Source organism: Ranitomeya variabilis, chromosome 4 (assembly GCF_051348905.1).
Source record: "Ranitomeya variabilis isolate aRanVar5 chromosome 4, aRanVar5.hap1, whole genome shotgun sequence".
NCBI lineage: Eukaryota > Metazoa > Chordata > Amphibia > Anura > Dendrobatidae > Ranitomeya > Ranitomeya variabilis.
In genome coordinates, this window is record NC_135235.1 from 578,583,933 (window position 1) to 578,602,798 (window position 18,866).

The following is an 18,866-nucleotide window of genomic DNA, read 5'->3' on the forward strand; positions in this document are numbered from 1 at the left end:
TGAAAAGAAGCTTGAATAAAACCCCTGTGATCAACTCCTGCTTAGAACTGTGTCCTAGTTGGGTGTCTGTAAGCCATTACCTCCCCTCTACTGTGAAGAATTATAATTAATGGTCACCCAAAGTAAGATTTCCCCAGGATTCCAAAAAGCACTCATATTCTTTGTAGCACCTTCATCTACTGAGTGGCGTGCATGCAACAATCTGCTACAACAAGCAGACTCTGACCCTGCTTTGAAGCATCAACTGAGGGTGTGCAAGGGAGGGGAGAAATGTCAGCAGTGACATCTCCTTTTGTGACTGGTGGATCCTGTGTTAGCAGCTGTGTATAAGTGTGTTACCTGTCATTGTAACTCCTGCCTCTAGTGATAAGCAGCCCTGTTGAAAACGTCCCAGTGAAAATTGCAAGATTACTAATTTATTTATTTTATTTTTTTAAAATTGTGACATAAAAAAAAAACTTTGCGAAAAAAAATTCATGTAACTCAAAACCCTGATTTAGGCCGGTTTCACACGTCAGTGGCTCCGGTACGTGAGGTGACAGTTTCCTCACATACCGGAGCCACTGACACACGTAGACACATTAAAATCAATGCATCTGTGCAGATGTCATTGATTTTTTGCGGACCGTGTCTCCGTGTGCCAAACACGGAGACATGTCAGTGTTCGTGGGAGCGCACGTATTACACGGACCCATTAAAGTCAATGGGTCCGTGTAAAACACGTACCGCACACGGACGTTCTCCGTGTGCCGTGCAGGAGACAGCGCTCCAGTAAGCGCTGTCCCCCCCACATGGTGCTGAAGCCGCCATTCATATCTTCTCTGCAGCAGCGTTTGCTGTAGACAAGATATGAATAATCCATTTTTTTAGTGGTATTTCATGTTTAAAATAAAGCTCCATGTCCCCACCCCCTGTGCACCCCCCCCCCCCCCCCCCGCTGTTCTGAAAATACTTACCCGGCTCCTTCGTTGGCTGTCGCTGCTTCCTGTCCTGGCCGCACCTTCTACTGTATGCGTGTATGTATTAGCGCTGTCTCCTGCACGGTGCGTGTGGTACCCAGTGGGCACACGGTAGGTACACGTGTGCCACACTGATGTGCCACAGAAACGCAGGGGCACACGGACACGGATAATTCCGGTACTGTTTTTTTCCGGTACCGGAATTATCTGGACGTGTGAGACTGGCCTTAAACAGTAGGTAATTTTTAAAAGCTTCCCTTGCAGCACGGTCTTGAAATATGCTATATATTTTTCATTTATTTCTCAATATGTATATAAAAATATGATTGTGACTTATTTGGAGATATTATTGTATTTCCCTGCAGCTAAAATACTGTATAAAAATCTGCCTACAGCATTTATAAAGTTATAATTTTCTTAAAAACACAAAGAGAAAAAAATTGTGTCACTTCTGATCTCAATTGTCCAGCCATCCCTTTTCTGTTCCTTGTAAAGCTTCAATTGGTGTGAGAGTTGGCCTTACACCCCAGGGATTTCACTACTCCAATGCAAAGGGCAAAGGCTGGGTCTCTGCCATTTGTCCTGTACATCAAATCCATGAACATGCTGCAAAAAGTTTTTCTGCTACAGGGGATCTCAGTTTCCCATGAAAATCCCTCTCATTTCCCATATGTCACCTCTCCTGCCCTTTCCTGCCTGGCGAATACATTAGCACCAACTTACTACCAACTGTTGTTACAAAGGTTAAATTTCCCCTTTGTGTCTGAGCCCCTAACTTGGCTTGTCTAATCCCATGCTGCATGGTTCATTGCTTTGTAAAAAAAACAAACAACTCAGGAACACTAAGGCCGGCGTCACACTAGCGAGTTTTACGGACGTATGAGAGGTGCAGAAAATACGGATTGCATACGGTGCAATGATTCTCTATGGCCCAGCTCCTATCTGCCGTATTTTACTGATCCGTATTATACGGTCTTGTACGGCCCTAGAAAATCGCAGCATGCTGCGTTTGTCACCGTATTGCGCAAAAACATCGCCAATGAAAGTCTATGGGGGCGGAAAAATACGGATTACACATGGACCAGCAGTGTGACTTGCGAGAAATACGCAGCGGTGTTCTATAGAAAAGCTGGTAATTGAATTGCTGGCTTTTTCTTTCTCCTTCACAAACCCGACATGATATGAGACATGGTTTACATACAGTAAACCATCTCATATCCCTTTTTTTTGGCATATTCCACACTACTAATGTTAGTAGTGTGTATGTGCAAAATTTGGGCGCTGTAGCTTGTAAAATAAAGGGTTAAATCTCGGAAAAAATTGGCGTGGGCTCCCGCGCAATTTTCTCCGCCAGAGTGGTAAAGCCAGTGACTGAGGGCAGATATTAATAGCCTAGAGAGGGTCCATGGTTATTGGCCCCCCTGGCTAAAAACATCTGCCCCCAGCCACCCCAGAAAAGGCACATCTGGAAGATGCGCCTATTCTGGCACTTGGCCACTCTCTTCCCACTCCCGTGTAGCGGTGGGATATGGGGTAATGAAGGGTTAATGTCACCGTGCTATTGTAAGGTGACATTAAGGGCTGTCCCACACGTCCAGATAATTCCGGTACCGGAATAAATCGGTACCGGAGTTATCCGTGTCCGTGTGCCTGGGAACTCACGGAGGCCATACCTGCGGCACACGTGTGCCGCCCGTATGGCGAGTGGGTACCACACGGAGCGTGTGGTACCCACTCTGCATGGTGCTGAAGCTGCGATTCATATCATCCCTGCAGCAACGTTTGCTGCAGGGAAAATATGAAGAATAGTGTTTAAAATAAAGATCCATGTGTCCGCCGCCCCCCCACCCCCTGTGCGCCCCCCCGCTGGTCAGAAAATACTTATCCGGGTCCCCCGTCGGCTGTCGCTCCTTCCTGGTCTGGCCGCGCCTCCTACTGTATGCGGTCACGTGGGGCCGCTCATTTACACTCATGAATAGGCGGCTCCGCCCCTATTGGAGGTGGAGCCACATATTCATGAGTGTAATCGGCCGCATACAGTAGAGAAGCCGCGGCCAGACCAGGCCGGTTTCACACGTCAGTGGCTCCGGTACGTGAGGTGACAGTTTCCTCCCGTACCGGAGACACTGACACACGTAGACCCATAAAAATCAATGCATCTGTTCAGATGTCATTGATTTTGTGCGGACCGTGTGCGGACCGTGTCTCCGTGTGCCAAACACGGAGACATGTCAGTGTTCGTGGGAGCGCACGGATTACACGGACCCAATAGAGTCAATGGGTCCGTGTAAAACACGGACCTCACACGGACATTCTCCGTCTGGGGTCCGTGTGGCGTGCCGGAGACAGCGCTACAGTAAGCGCTGTCCCCCCCACATGGTGCTGAAGCCGCCATTCATATGTTCCCTGTAGCAGCGTTTGCTACAGAGAAAATATGAATGATAGTGTTTAAAATAAAGATCCATGTGTCCGCCGCCCCCCCACCCCCTGTGCGCCCCCCCGCTGGTCGGAAAATACTCACCCGGATCCCCCGTCGGCAGTCGCTCCTTCCTGGTCTGGCCGCGGCTTCTCTACTGTATGCGGCCGATTACACTCATGAATATGTGGCTCCACCTCCAATAGGGGCGGAGCCGCCTATTCATGAGTGTAAATGAGCGGCCCCACGTGACCGCATACAGTAAGCCGCGGCCAGACCAGGAAGGAGCGACTGCCGACGGGGGATCCGGGTGAGTATTTTCTGACCAGCGGGGGGGGGCGCACAGGGGGTGGGGGGGCGGCGGACACATGGATCTTTATTTTAAACACTATTCTTCATATTTTCCCTGCAGCAAACGTTGCTGCAGGGATGATATGAATCGCAGCTTCAGCACCATGCAGAGTGGGTACCACACGCTCCGTGTGGTACCCACTCGCCATACGGGCGGCACACGTGTGCCGCAGGTATGGCCTCCGTGAGTTCCCAGGCACACGGACACGGATAACTCCGGTACCGATTTATTCCGGTACCGGAATTATCTGGACGTGTGGGACAGCCCTAAGCCAGATTAATAATGGAGAGGCGTCAATTATGACACCTATCCATTATTAATCCAATAGTACGAAATGGTTAATAAAACACACACATTATTTAAAAGTATTTTAATGAAATAAAGACACAGGGTGTTTTAATATTTTATTATACTGGTAATCCACCTGAAGACCCTCGTCCTGTAAAAAAGGTAAAATAAAAAATCAACAAGATCCAATACCTTCCATCGTTCAGTCAGTCCCACAATGTAAATCCATCTGAAGGGGTTAAATCATTTTACAGCACCTGCGTTTTTTTGTGCGGTTCCGCAGCGTTTTTATGCTTTTTTGCTGCGGTTTTCTTGCGGATTTGCTGCGTTTTTTACCCCTGCGGTTAAAAATGGGTACAAAAACACTGCAGATTCACAAAAAAGAAGTGACATGCTACTTCTTTTAAACCGCAGCGTTTCCGCAGCGGATTTTCTGCACTGTAAATCAATTGCGGATCTGCAGCGTTTCTGCACTGCAAAAAACGCTGCGAAACCACAGAGAATCCGCAACGTGTGCACATACCCTAATTGATGGGATGCATATGTATGCATTTTTTATGCGTTTTTATCGTGTTTTTATAGCGAAAAACGTAAAAAAAAACACGAAAAAACGCAACGTGTGCACACAGCCTAACTGTAGTTACGATTTGTGGTGCGGAATCAACACTGTACATTTTTGGCAATCCCTGAACTTGTAAACATGCCTTGAGGGTATGTGCACACGTCAGGATTTCTTGCAGAAATTTTCCTGACAAAAACCGGACATTTCTGCCAGAAATCCGCATGCGTTTTTTTTGCAGTTTTTCATGCGTTTTTGACGCGTTTTTTGTGAGTTTTTTCCAAATGCATAGAATTGCGGGAAAAACGCGGAAAATCCGCAAAATTAATGAACATGCTGCTTTTTTTACCGCGATGCGTTTTTTTTTCGGAAAAAAACGCACCATGTGCACAAAACATGCAGAATGCATTCTAAATGATAGGATGCATAATGTATCCGTTTTTAATGAGTTTTTATAGCGTACACCTGAACGTGTGCACATAGCCTAAAGGTCCCCATTCACATTAGACAAATATCAGCTGAACCCTTCCCCTGATAAATGATGTTGAAGGAGAGAAGAATCCGTCCTGTTAGATTCCAATAGCCAATTCTTTTGTTCTCCCCTTTCCTGACATAAGCCATTGCCACATGAGTCTGGCAGCAGCTCTCTCATAAAGAACAGAGGAGCACATGGCTAAGCTGAGTGTTCTTGTGTATGGAGAAGTTAAGGCTACGTTCACATTTGCGTTGTGCGCCGCAGCGTCGGCGCCGCAGCGCACAACGCAAACAAAAACGCGGCAAAACGCACGCTAAAACGCTGCGTTTTGCGCCGCATGCGTCCTTTTTGGCCGAAAGTTGGACGCAAAAAAAATGCAACTTGAAGCGTTTCTTGCGTCCAACGCTTGCGGCCATGCGGCGCAAAACGCAGCACAACGCATGTCCATGCGCCCCCATGTTAAATATAGGGGCGCATGACGCATGCGGCGCCGCTGCGGCTCCCGACGCTGCGGCGCTGACCGCAAATGTGAACGTAGCCTAAGAGAGATAACTTACAGCCTTAATGACAGCTGCTCATTTAGGCTATGTGCACACGTTCGCGTTTTTTCGCGATAAAAACGCTATAAAAACTCATTAAAAACGTATACATTATGCATCCTATCATTTAGAATGCATTCTGCATGTTTTGTGCACATGGTGTGATTTTTTCCGTGAAAAAAACGCATCGCGGTAAAAAAAGCAGCATGTTCATTAATTTTGCGGATTTTCTGTGTTTTTCCCGCAATTCTATGCATTTGGAAAAAAACGTACAAAAAACGCACAAAAACACGTAAAAAACGCATGCGGTTTTCTGGCAGAAATGTCCGGTTTTTTAAAGCGCTGTGCGTGTGCCGCACGTGTGCCACACGGATGGCCTACGTGAGCTCACGGACACACGGACACGGATAACTCCGGTACCGATTTTTTCCGGTACCGGAATTATCTGGACGTGTGGGACAGGCCTTAGTAAGACAAAGGTTCAAAAGGTGCTGAGCTGACTTTTTCACTGCCATCATCTGTCCTCCAATCTGTCCTTCCAATATCAATCCTGCTGAAGGCAGGCAAATAGACTGGGGGAAAAGCAGGGCTTTGGAAGCCACTTAAATATTATCTTTTACAGGAGTGAAAACAAATGCCCAAATAAAGGCATTTGCTAAATTTCATAACTTTCCATTCTGGACAAAATTAGTCAAAAAATCTAAATAAAATTTTAGCAACTCTTTATCCGCTCCCTGACCTTGGGCATATCCCAAATGTCATGGAAGGGAATGACTTCTCAACCTTGGACGTATGGGATACGTCCTGGCGATTTTTCATACACAGGAGTCGGCGATGATATAAATGTGGTATAGCTGTAATCGAACTGACCCGAAGAATAAAGTTGCCTCATCAATTTTACCACACATGGAATGGCATAAAAAGAAAACCCGAAAAACGGTTCCTGAACTTTTTTTTTGTTCATTCTGCATCCGAAAAATTGGAATAGAAGGCGATCAAAAAACATTGTGGCCAAAAAAAAATGGTACCAGTAAAAACGTCACCTCATCCCGCAGAAAACAAATCCTCACATGAATCTGTTGACAGAAATATAGGAAAATTCCATCTCCTTTAAAATATGTAGATATAAAGCTTCTTTAGGTTATGTGCACATGTTGCGGATTTGGCTGCGGATCCGCTGCGGATTTGCAGCTGTTTTCCATGCGGTTTACAATACCATGTAAACCTATGGAAAACCAAATCCGCTGTGCCTATGCTGTGGAAAATACCACGTGGAAACGCTGCATTGTATTTTCTGCAGCATGTCAATTTTTTGTGCGGATTCCGCAGAGGTTTACACCCGCTCCACAATAGGAATCCGCAGGTGTCAAGTGGCAGGTGGAAGCCACACAAAAATAAAGTTGTTTAATCACTTATATTGCTTGAGGAACTGTGTAAAAAATAAATTAAAACCAATTATTCACATGCTGTTGATTTTTTTCATTCTGCCTCCCAAAAATTGCCTTAAGGCTCGGTGCCCATTTATCTTTCGCACTACACTGAGCTCTTACACTGGGGTTTCCATGTGAATCTCTGAAATACTTGATTCAGACAGAACCCCTAGAGGAAGATTTCCTTTAATGAGGCAGATGGTACACTGTGGATGCCCTCTGGCCTATGTGTCACGGGGGAACTGGGTAGACTAAGGTTGATTACCCGGGCCTCTGCGATATCCCTTAGGCTAGGGAAACCCTGTCTGTCCCTTTCCCAGAAGTTACACTAAAGGTGTGCATGTCTGGGCCGCCAGGCCTGACCCTGACTCCTGTTTCAGCCCTAAGCTGAAACCTCCACCCGCCACCCAGTGAAGAGACCACACACCAATCCCCACAGAAAGCACAGACAGGGAAAACTGAAAAATGCACCACGCCGCAGACACACAGGAATACACTATAATGTGCACAGGGCAAAACAAATACAAATAGGAAGGAGGAATATGACAAAGGATTATACACCACCAGATACGATATTCCTACAACAAGTCCTCCATTCCAGACCGGAATCACTAGGCACAAAGCACAAGCTATAATCGGCGACACCCAAAGTCCAGCACGACTATTTAAAGGCCGTGGGCGTGACCCAGCCTCCAACCCGATTACCAGCTAGATTAACCCCGAGCAAGCTGGATAAGATCTAGCCGACGCCACTGAGCGTGTAGTGGACGTAAGTGGAATTACTGCTGTCTGTCGGACGCCCTAGTGTGAACAGCGTCCGACATGACACTATGATCCGGCCGTGTCTGTCTTTTTAAGCATGCATAAAAGCGTGGTCTTCCACAGTTTTGTGCACTTCTGAAAAGGACAACGCTGAACAGAGGCCAGGTGGACAGGTGGAGTCCAGAGTAACTCTGCTGCCTCATTATAGTGAATGGATTCCAAGGGGGTTTCATCTGAATCATGTCACGTGGAGATTTAGATGGTGTTCTGTCTTCATACACGTTGATACGGTGTGTGATCCGACATATGGCATAAACCACTTCTGTCTCCCAAATAAGCAGACTGTTCTCTGTAGTCTAACTTGTTTATTAGTAAACATGAGCGCGGTAAAACTATAAGAATACAAATGATTTGGGTAAGTATTGGGCAAATAACAGCACAACTGATACTTATAACTAGCAGGGAAAGCATACAGGATGATGCAACTTCTACATGTAACTACATACAGTAACTCACAGATAATAGATTTCCCAGGTACCAGTTGCTATACAGTAATCACACTCTGTACAACACTACATTGCAAGAACAGGGATAATGATCTTACCGGATAAACTTAACCAGATGGCAAGTAAGTCTACGTTCACATTTGTGGTGTGCGCCGCAGCGTCGTCGCTGCAACGCACAACGCATCAAAAACGCAGTAGCAACGCATTTTTTGGTAACGCAGTTGCGTTTTGACCAAAAAACGCTGCGTTTTTCGACGCATGCGTTTTCCTACAGTGAGTCATTCTTCATCACCAAAAAAAAAAAAAAAAAGGGTCTACACACTAGATAAGGACCACCAATGGCTAGAAGAGGGTTGGTGTTATGTAATTGTGTATATATACCCTGGCAGAGATGAATTCCTCCCATTTTGCTGGTATTCATGATGGAGCGTCCCATGGACAGTATCTACATGGATATGGAGATGGAATTTGCCTTGGCTAATGCCTATGCTGTCGCCTGTTTTCATCAAAGGGAAAGGGAAAAACGGAGATGGAGTCGTCGCCGCTTTTGGATACACCCTATCGTGGAAGTCCGGGAGAGCCGTGGAGCATACCATTGCTTGTTTGGCGAACTGAATGACAACCTGGAGAAATATTTCGAATATACCAGGATGTCTCAGGACAGCTTCCGCTATCTTCTGCGTCGGGTGGAAGGATCCATTAGCAGGCAGGACACGCAGCTCCGGAGAGCTATTTCCGCAGAGGAACGGCTGCTGGTGACTCTACGGTACGTAGCTGTTTGAATGACTGTGATATGTTCTTCCCTTTGTTTATCTTTTTTATAATTTATTTTGGGTTTGGTATGGTCAATGTACTTTTATAAATTGCAATGTACTTTAATGTAATTTCTTTATTTATCTTGGCAGTTTCCTGGCTACCGGAGAGACCTTGAGATCACTTCATTTTCAGTTCCGGATTGGAGTCTCCACTCTTTCCGGAATTATTGCTGAGACATGCCGCGCTTTGTGGGATAATCTCCGGGAGGAATTTTTACCTGTCCCCACAAGTGAAATCTGGGAGGCCAACGCACAGAAATTTGAGCAAGTGTGTTTTCCAAACTGTATTGGCGCAGTGGACGGAAAGCACATTCGGATTACCAAGCCTGCGAAAAGTGGATCCCTTTTCTACAATTACAAAAAATACTTTTCAACTGTGCTCATGGCAATTGCCGGTGCGGACTGCAGTTTTCTCGCAGTGGACATTGGTGCGTTTGGCCGTGCAAATGACTCACGCACATTTAAAGAGTCGGATATGGGCCAAAAATTATATGGCAACAATTTTAATTTCCCACAGCCACGACCTCTTCCCCACACTGAAGGCCCTGCGATGCCATTTGTTGTGGTTGGGGATGAGGCATTCCAAATGTCTGCCAACCTATTGAAACCCTACTCCAGTCGGGGCTTGGACCATACAAAAAGGGTTTTCAATTACAGACTGTCCAGGGCCAGAAGGACTGTGGAGTGCGCCTTTGGCATCCTTGTCTCCAAATGGCGTATATTAGGATCCGCCATTAATCTTAAAATTGAAACAGTGGATGAGGTGGTGAAGGCTTGTGTGGTTCTCCACAATTACATTATGGCCAAAGAGAGACTGAATGTGGAACTCGATGAACCCATAGCCAACACATTGCCCGGTTACCATGATCATCCTCTGAGGACAAGTGTGGAAATTGCGCAGATGAGGGATCGTTTTGCGGCCTATTTTGTGTCAGATGTTGGCCGTGTGTCATGGCAAGATCAAATGGTGTAGTAAGTTACTGTTGGACTGTATTCTGGTTTTAACTACACCAATAAATACCTCTACTGTGACTATGCTAAAAATGTAATATAATAATAAACTAATTCTCCAGTAAATGTGCAATAAATGTAATCCGTATAGGTTGGTTTGGTTATGTGAAATTTGGCATCTACCTATAGTTCACCAATGTAATGTGCCTTATCTAAAAAACTTGGAACCCTTTGTTTTTAAAATGTTGTTGTTTAATAAAAAAATTTTCTTCAGTTTTCTACCCTGCTTCAAAGAACAAATTTATACCATACCATATAACATATTTATTTGTTTGTCAGATCGCCGTGTATCGTTGTGTTTGACAGCAAAAACAACGATACCAGCGATGTTTTACAATGGTAATCATGGTAAATATCGGGTTACTAAGCGTAGGGCGGCGCTTAGTAACCTGATATTTACCCTGTTTACCAGTGTGAAAGTTAAAAAAAAAAAACAGTACATATACTCATCTTCACGTCCCCCGGCGTCCGCTTCCTGCACTGACTGAGCGCCGGCCGTAAAGTGAATGCACAGCACAGCGGTGATGTGACCACTCTGCTGTTAGGGCCGTCACTCAGTCAGTGCAGGGAAGCTGATGCCGGGGGACGCGATTGTGAGTATATGTACTGTTTTTTTTTTTACATTTAACACTGGTAACCAGGGTAAACAACGGAAGCGCGGCCCTGCGCTTAGCAACCCGATGTTTACCCTGGTTACCCAGGGACCTCAGCATCGTTGTTCGCTGGAGAGCTGTCACACAGACAGCTCTCCAGCGACCAAATAGCCATGCTGCAGTGATCTGCATCATTGTCTGTTTCGCTGCAGCATTGTTAAGTGTGAAGGTACCTTTACGGTATGTGTCCACGTTCAGGATTGCATCCGGATTTTGTCAGGATTTTTCATCAGTATTTGTAAGCCAAAACCAGGAGTGGAACAATTAGAGGAAAAGTAGAATAGAAACATATGCTCCACTTCTGTATTTATCACCCACTCCTGGTTTTGGCTTACAAATACTGATGTAAAATCATGACCAAATCCTGATGCACTCCTGAGCGTGGACACATACCCTTAGTGTTTGTAAACACCTCATACAGCAATGAGAGACACCCAAAAAAAGGCAAATTAAAAATTGTAAAAATTGTGTCTGACATTGCATATATGACGTGTTTGAAGCACAAAATATGTGTAGACAGCGCACGGCGTGACTTGCCGAGAAGTATACTGGAAAATAAGAACAAAGTTTTAAAACAAACAATTTTTATTGGGGGGAAACAGAAAAAAAAAGGGGAAAGAAACTTAGGGGGTATCAACCTCCGCTACCAGCGGTGAATGGTAAGTCTCTGGTGGTTGGGAACGGGGAGAGGAAGAGGATGCGGAGTCAGAGTCCAGGAGACTAGAAGGAAGGTCCAAACCCTCCGCAGGGTATACTGGGGAAACTGGCACATCTGTAGGGGAGGGAGGAGGCAACACAAGCCTTTGCCAGCTTCTTGGTTGGCCCTGGCTGCTCCTGCTGCGACTAGAGCCCCGACGCGTCCTCGGTGTCGGTATTGGAGCAGCCAGAGCCTCCGTGTGTGTCCTCTTCCTTCTTTTCCTCTCTCCCGCAGCAGCTCCCCCAGAATGACGGCTACGGGAGGATGAGGGCCTGGCAGGAGCAGGAGTCGGCGGCACAATCCTATGGTGCCTGTGGTGGCGTCGCTTGGCACGTGGACCTCGGTGGGGTGGCTGGAGTGGCTCTGCAGCAGGAGTCGGAGTCATGCTAGCCAGCGACGGCACTACGGGCATTGTCGCTGACTGCATGACCCGAGCCTGCTGCAGAGCCCTCACGTAGGCAGTGTTGCAGGCCTGCATCACCGAAATCTGGAGTTCCGGCGTAAGGTGTTCCACCATGCCCTTAGCAATGGTACTAAAAAAATGTTTGGCCGGACTCGAGAGCTCGGATTCCATAGTTTCAAGGCGCCGGTCGATATTGGACAGACAAGTGTCCATTTTATCGCTCAACGCCTTGAAACAGTTCTGGAAAACCGTGCTCAAATGCAAAAATTCGGGCATGGCTGGCCTGTCCGAGGCCCGCTGGCGCTGTCAGGAATTCCCGAACGAAGGTGCACCAGAGGCCTCGGGCAGGGGAACACCTGATGGACCGGCTGCCAGTTCTCCAGATGGTGGTGCAAGCCTGCTGTCGCTGTGGGAGGGCTGTGACGGGTCAGATGGCGATTCATGAAGATCCGCTCCTGCGGGGCGAGCTCTCTCGAGGGTGCTGCTGTGTGTCCTGTGAAAAGATTAGGAAAAAATTAGTCTTCAATTAATAACCTATCACATACGCCAACTTCTGTAACAAAATTAACATTACATGACACAACAATACATTACAATCCCCTGTCTCTCAGTCTGTGTGGCCTATAATAAATTGCTGATTGTTATCGCCAGCTGACCGTTATGGCTGACGATAACAATCATGGACATACCTACGGCAGAAAATGACTGTTCATTCCCGCTGCCAAAACATTTTTACCGCATACCTCTGTCATCGTTACAAACAAATTTTTGTCAAACAATCTTTCTTGACGCTGTCTATGCTGCAAAAATAGTATAACATTTAAAGTCAAGATAAAAATGTAAAAATAAAAAAAATAAAAAAAAACAAAACACAGTGACTTTGCTGATCTGATCGCAGGAACGGCCATGACGTTAGGATCATGTGATCGAGACGTCATCATTATTCCTGCGATCAGAACTACCCTGACTCAGAACGTAACCTGTCATGGACTACAAGGACTCATGCTTAACCAAAAAAATTACTAATGGGCTATACCATTCCACTAGGGAAAAAGTTACGTGGATGGCCAATATGCTACGCTGACTACATGGATGGCCAATACACTATGTGCCTGGGAAATATACTATGTGGATAAGTGGCTAGAACGTGTACTATGTGGCTGCGATATAGTGGCCTGGCAATATACTATGTGGATGCACAATGTACGTGGCTGGGCAATGTACTATGTGGCTGTGCAATATGCTATGTGTCTGGGCAATGTACAATGTGGCTGTGCAATATGGTATGTGGACAAAATCCTTACTGTCGGTGGCCAAGGATCGGTCTTAGGAACTGTAGTGCCCTGCTGTACTTATAGGGCACCGACTTGGCCGCAGCAGCACCGCTACGAGATTGCTCCTCCTCAGTACGGAGCCCCTTATTGAAACGGTCCTTCATGGATCGCCATCTGGTCCTCAACTTTTTAACTGTGAATGCAAAGAAAAAAAAAAAAAGGTTACATATTTAGCATTTTAAAAGGATAAAACAACCATGTGCGATGCAAAGTTTAGGCGTTGATCGCATCACACACGGTTGTGTTTATCCTGGCAAGATGGGTCATAGCAGCGTATCAGCAATACTCACGAAAGTTGCCTTTGTCCTTCGCTGAGGCACTGTCAAAGCCATCCCACAGCGATTTTGCCACCTCTACCCACAAACGCCTCAACACCACCTGGTCCATGTGCCGGGTGTCACGGCTGTCCCACAACGGGCCACGCTCCTGGATGCTGGAGATCAGGAGGTCCACATCGATTTCAGAATCTCCTTGGTCCCGTTGTGAAACCTAGAAAAATTAGAAAACATTAAGGTTACAAATATGAAAATATTAACAACCACCAGCACCTGTCATGATATGTACCTTTGCCCTATCCTTTGCCATTTGATGTATGTATATTGATGGTTTCTACACCTGTATTTTGGACTTTTTTTGTGCAGGGAGTTCAACTTTATGTTACCTTCCCCCAATACTTGCTGCCCTGAAAAGCTATATGTAATTAAGCTTAGTAAACATCCCTAGTGAAAGCAGGATGCTACTCAAATGTAATGTTCCTCACAGCAGGATGCTACTCAAAAAAAAAAAATATATACTCACTCGCCGGCCTGACGCCACACCTTGGCCCCGAGCTCTCTGCTCCCGCTGACTGCCTTCCCCCTCACTTGAAGAAGCCTGTAAAAATTGTATACAAAAATTATTGTCAATGCTACAAATGGCAGCGAATAGTAAGCAACTGGACATAATTACTCACCGCACTCCCCCGCGCCGATTGGCTATGCTCAGAAGAACTTGGCATTCTTGAAAAATTGTTCTGCAAAGAAAAAATGAGCAAAAAATCACATCCAACGCTAACAATGCCACATACAATAAAATAGGCCCAAAACATTAAAACAACCACAATTGACTGTTGACTGATAGGACAATGCAAACTCAAAAAGCGACACCACAACGCCATACATTGCAAGAGAATACAATAGAAGAAACAATACAAGAGTAGACCCAAACAAAATTAAGCAAAAATAGACACCTATGTCCAAATTTTTAAATATAAAAACTTCCAAAAAAAACCTTAGAGGAAAAAAAAAGGCACAATGAAATAGCAAACTAATGAACGCCATACTTTACAATTACAACAAGACATGATCCAAAACAACACCATCTGGTGACATCTAACCACAGAAATACATCAGAAAAAGGCGAAAAATACCATTCTAGATAATAAGCAATAAACATTACGGGACAACCGCTGTTACAATATACAGCAACCAAAAGAAAAACCATAGTCAAATAGAAAAGAAAACACATGAAATTAAAAAAAAAGGGCCCCACCATAAAAAAAAACAAAAAAAAAAAACATTATACTACACACTTGGCAATGCAAACAGTCAAGGAAGGAGATATATGCCATACGGAAAACGACGTAAAACCATCAGAGATTAAAAAAAAAAAAAAAAAAAGGGAAAATACAATTGAAAATAATATAGCAGCACGGAACAGTACAATACAAATGAAACATCATAAATGTAGCCCCCCCACCAGCAAGAAAAGACAATCAAGGAAAGAAAAAAAAATGCCAACAGCATAATAAAACACAGCAAGACATGAGCCAAGAAAACGCCATACGGTTACTCCCAACAATAGAAACCAGAAAAACATGCACCAGAAATTTAACAAGAAAAAATCAGCCAAAAAAAAGACATTGAACAACCGCATGACACCAGAACAACCCAAAACCAAGCAAGGCCGAAGACAATAAACGCCAGCATAACGCCAGAAGTACATCATAACCAGATTTAAAAAAAAAAAAATTTCAATACAACCCACAGTGCCATAACCGTACAATAGCACAGACCAAACATTGCACAAATTAAATCAAAATCAAGAAACACAGAATAAAAAATATGCAAAGAGAAATATATACTTACAGGTTTGGCAAGCAGATTCTCCTCTCTGTGTCTTGTCTGGATAGCCTTGTGAAAGACAATGGCAACCCCCCTTTTTTTTTATATATATAGTGTTTTTTAGTGTCTAGACAAAGTCTAGACAATGTTTTGCATTTTTTATTTGACAACGCATGCGTCGTACAACGCACCACGACGCAAGTACTTGCGTCGTTTGCGTTGTCAATACAAGTCAATGGGGGAAAAGGAGCATCGACGACGCAAACACGACGCAAACACGACGCATGCGTTTTTGAAAAGGTCAGCGCCGCCCGAAAAATGCAACATGTTGCGTTTGCCGCGCCCTGACAGGTGCGCCCTAACGCCGCATGCGGTGTACAACGCAACACAATGCATGACAACGCATGTACATGCGGCCCCATGCGGCGCCAATGTTAAAGATAGGGCCGCACGACGCATGCGTTTTCTTGCGGCGATGACGCTGCGGCGCATACCGCAAATGTGAACGTAGCCTTAGTGAGGTAGTTCCAACACAACAGATTAACACGTGTGTCCAGGGAAATACAGAGAGAAAATGGGGAATTTCCCTATCCCATGATACCTTGGTGCAATCCCAGAATGCAACACTCTAATTATTACTGAAAAACCCAGGTAATAAATTTAACCACCACTGGGTGGTGCTATAACACAGCAAATACCAAAACACTAATAGTAGTTAACCTTTTAATGGAAAATATGAACCATACTGTCCTTCTTTAGAATTGGACACAACACTCCCCGCTTGGCATTAACCGATGCCACCTACAGGCGCTTTTTGATGTTTGGTCTGTCGGTCTGCCACTTCTTCCTAAGGTGGAGAGGTACTGCTTCCTCCATCTGTCCCAAAAGGTATTGGAGAGACTTTGGACTTGTCTCCATTGCCATCTGTAAAGGTCCTTGTTGCTGAAATCTCCAGGTGGAGCGCTGAGGATGCTGGCTTTCTGAGTAAGCAACATGGCAGGAGGGAGAATGGTCGGATCTCCAGAGTCACTAGAAAGTGAAGTCAATGGTCTAGCATTAATGATGGCCGAAACTTCTGCCAAGAATGTGGTCAAACTTTCATGTGTGAATCTTGCACTACCTGCTTGCAAGAAAATGGAGTCAAGGATTCTGCGTGCTATTCCTATCATCCTCTCCCAAGCACCTCCCATGTGAGAAGAGTGTGGTAGATTGAAAGTCCAGGTACATCCCTGCTCACTCAAGTATCTTTCCACACTGGTGGTGTCTAGGTTGGAAGGAATTTGAAGTTCTTTCACTGCTCCTACAAAGTTGGTACCTCTATCGGAGCGTATGTGCTTCACGGGGCCTCTGATGGTGATGAAACGTCGGAGTGCATTTATAAACCCTGAAGTGTCCATGGACTCAATTACTTCGATGTGGACTGCTCTGATGGACATACAGGTGAACATAACCGCCCAGCGTTTGGCGTTGGCTTGGACTCTTCTAGTGTGCCGTGCAACTATAGACCATGGCCCGAATACGTCCAGTCCGACGTTGGTAAAAGGAGGTTCTGTACTAAGTCTGTCCGATGGGAGATTGGCCATCTTCGGCTTTTGAGTCCCGCCACGGAGTTTGCGACAAATCACGCAATTGTAAATGAGTTTACTCACGCATCGCTTTGCTCCGACTATCCATAGTCCAGCAGTTCATAGATTTCCTTCGGTAAACAGTCGGTTCTGATGTTTCACCAAGACGTGGTGGTGTTGCACAAGCAGGGTCGTGACATGATGATGTCCAGGAATTATTATAGGGTGTTTTTCCCCAAATTCCACTTCAGCTTCTTGAAGACGACCTCCAATTCTTAACAGCCCATCCTGGTCAATGATTGGATCAAACTTCTTCAAGACACTATCTCTAGAAACAGGTTGGCCTTTATTGAGGTTATCTAATTCTTTGGCATAACATTCACGTTGTATGGTGCGAATTATAGCGTTCTTGGCATTTTCCATGTATGGAACGGTAAAGGCAAGCTTGCAGTGATGCCAACCCTTGCAAGGTTTCTGAATGGCGGGTGATGTTGACTTATAGGACGGGGCCACGTGAATCAAACAAATGAGGGCACGAAGAAGCGAGTTCCAAGTTGAGAACTTGTTGAAATGGTGGGATTTGAGGTGATTGTCTTTAGTCACCGTACGTAGAACGGATACCTGAGGGCGGATTTCCTCATCTGCCTCTGGATCTACCAGTTCAAAGATGTTTGACTCGTCCACGTATGGCGTCGAACGGTATAAGAATGTAGGGCCAGTAAACCAGGTAGTGTCCTTAAGGTGTCTTGCTTCCACGGATCGGGTTGCGTGGTCCGCAGGATTGTGGTTTGTGGACACATAGTGCCACTGTTTAGGTTCGGTGGATCTCCTGATCCTTAGCACCCGATTGCTGAAATAGACATAGAAGCGACGAGTTTCATTGCCAATGTACCCCAACACTACCTTGCTGTCTGTGTAGAACTCGACTTCCTTGACCTCCAGGTCCATCTCTGTCGAGATAAGCTCAGCTAACTCTACTGCTAGCACAGCTGCACAGAGTTCCAGTCTGGGTACTGTGTGTTCACGGAGTGGGGCCAGTTTTGTCCGGCTCATAACAAGCCTTACGTGGCATTGTTCGTTGATGTCAGTAGTTTTCAAATACGCCACTGCTGTAATTGCTTTGGTTGAGGCATCGCAGAAGATACAAAGCCTTTGCATCTTGATTTTTGTTGATGGTACAGAAGCATATGGTCGTGCCACGTAGAGACTTGACAGGGCTCCTAAAGAGTTCTTCCATCTCACCCACAAGTCTCTTTTCTCGCGGGGAAGCGGATCATCCCAATCGGACATCTCTTGGGTGAAGTCTCTCAACATCATTTTACCTTGGATAGTTACAGGGGTTACAAATCCCAAAGGATCGTACAAGCTGTTTACAACGGACAGGACGCCTCTACGCGTGAAGGGTTTCTCTTCTTCGCTGATCTGGAAGGTGAATGCATCCTTTTTCAAATCCCAGAGTAAACCCAGGCTCCGCTGCATGGGAAGGGAGTCCGTGCTTTAATCCAAGTCTTTTAAATCGATTGAGTAATCTTGAGAGGGAAAGGCTGCCATTAGTTTTTGGCTGTTGGAAGCAATTTTGTGCAACCTCAAATTGGATGAAGCGAGCATTTCTTGTGCCCTTTTCAGGAGTCTGACTGCCGACTCATCTGTGGGTGTGGATTTCAGGCAGTCATCTACGTAGAAATCCCTTTCCACAAACGATCTTACATCCAATCCATACTTTGCTTCACCCTCTCTGGCTGAATGTCAAAGGCCATAGATAGCGACAGCAGGGGAAGGGCTGTTCCCGAAGATGTGTACCTTCATACGATATTCCACGATGTCCTTGTAGGGGTCATTATCGCGGTACCAGAAGAACCTCAAGTAGTTTCTGTTCTTCTTTAACAAGGAAGCAGTGAAACATCTGTTGTATGTCGGCCATAAATGCTACTGCATCTTTGCGGAAACGAAGAAGTACTCCCAGAAGTCTGTTGTTGAGGTCTGGACAAGACAGAAAGACG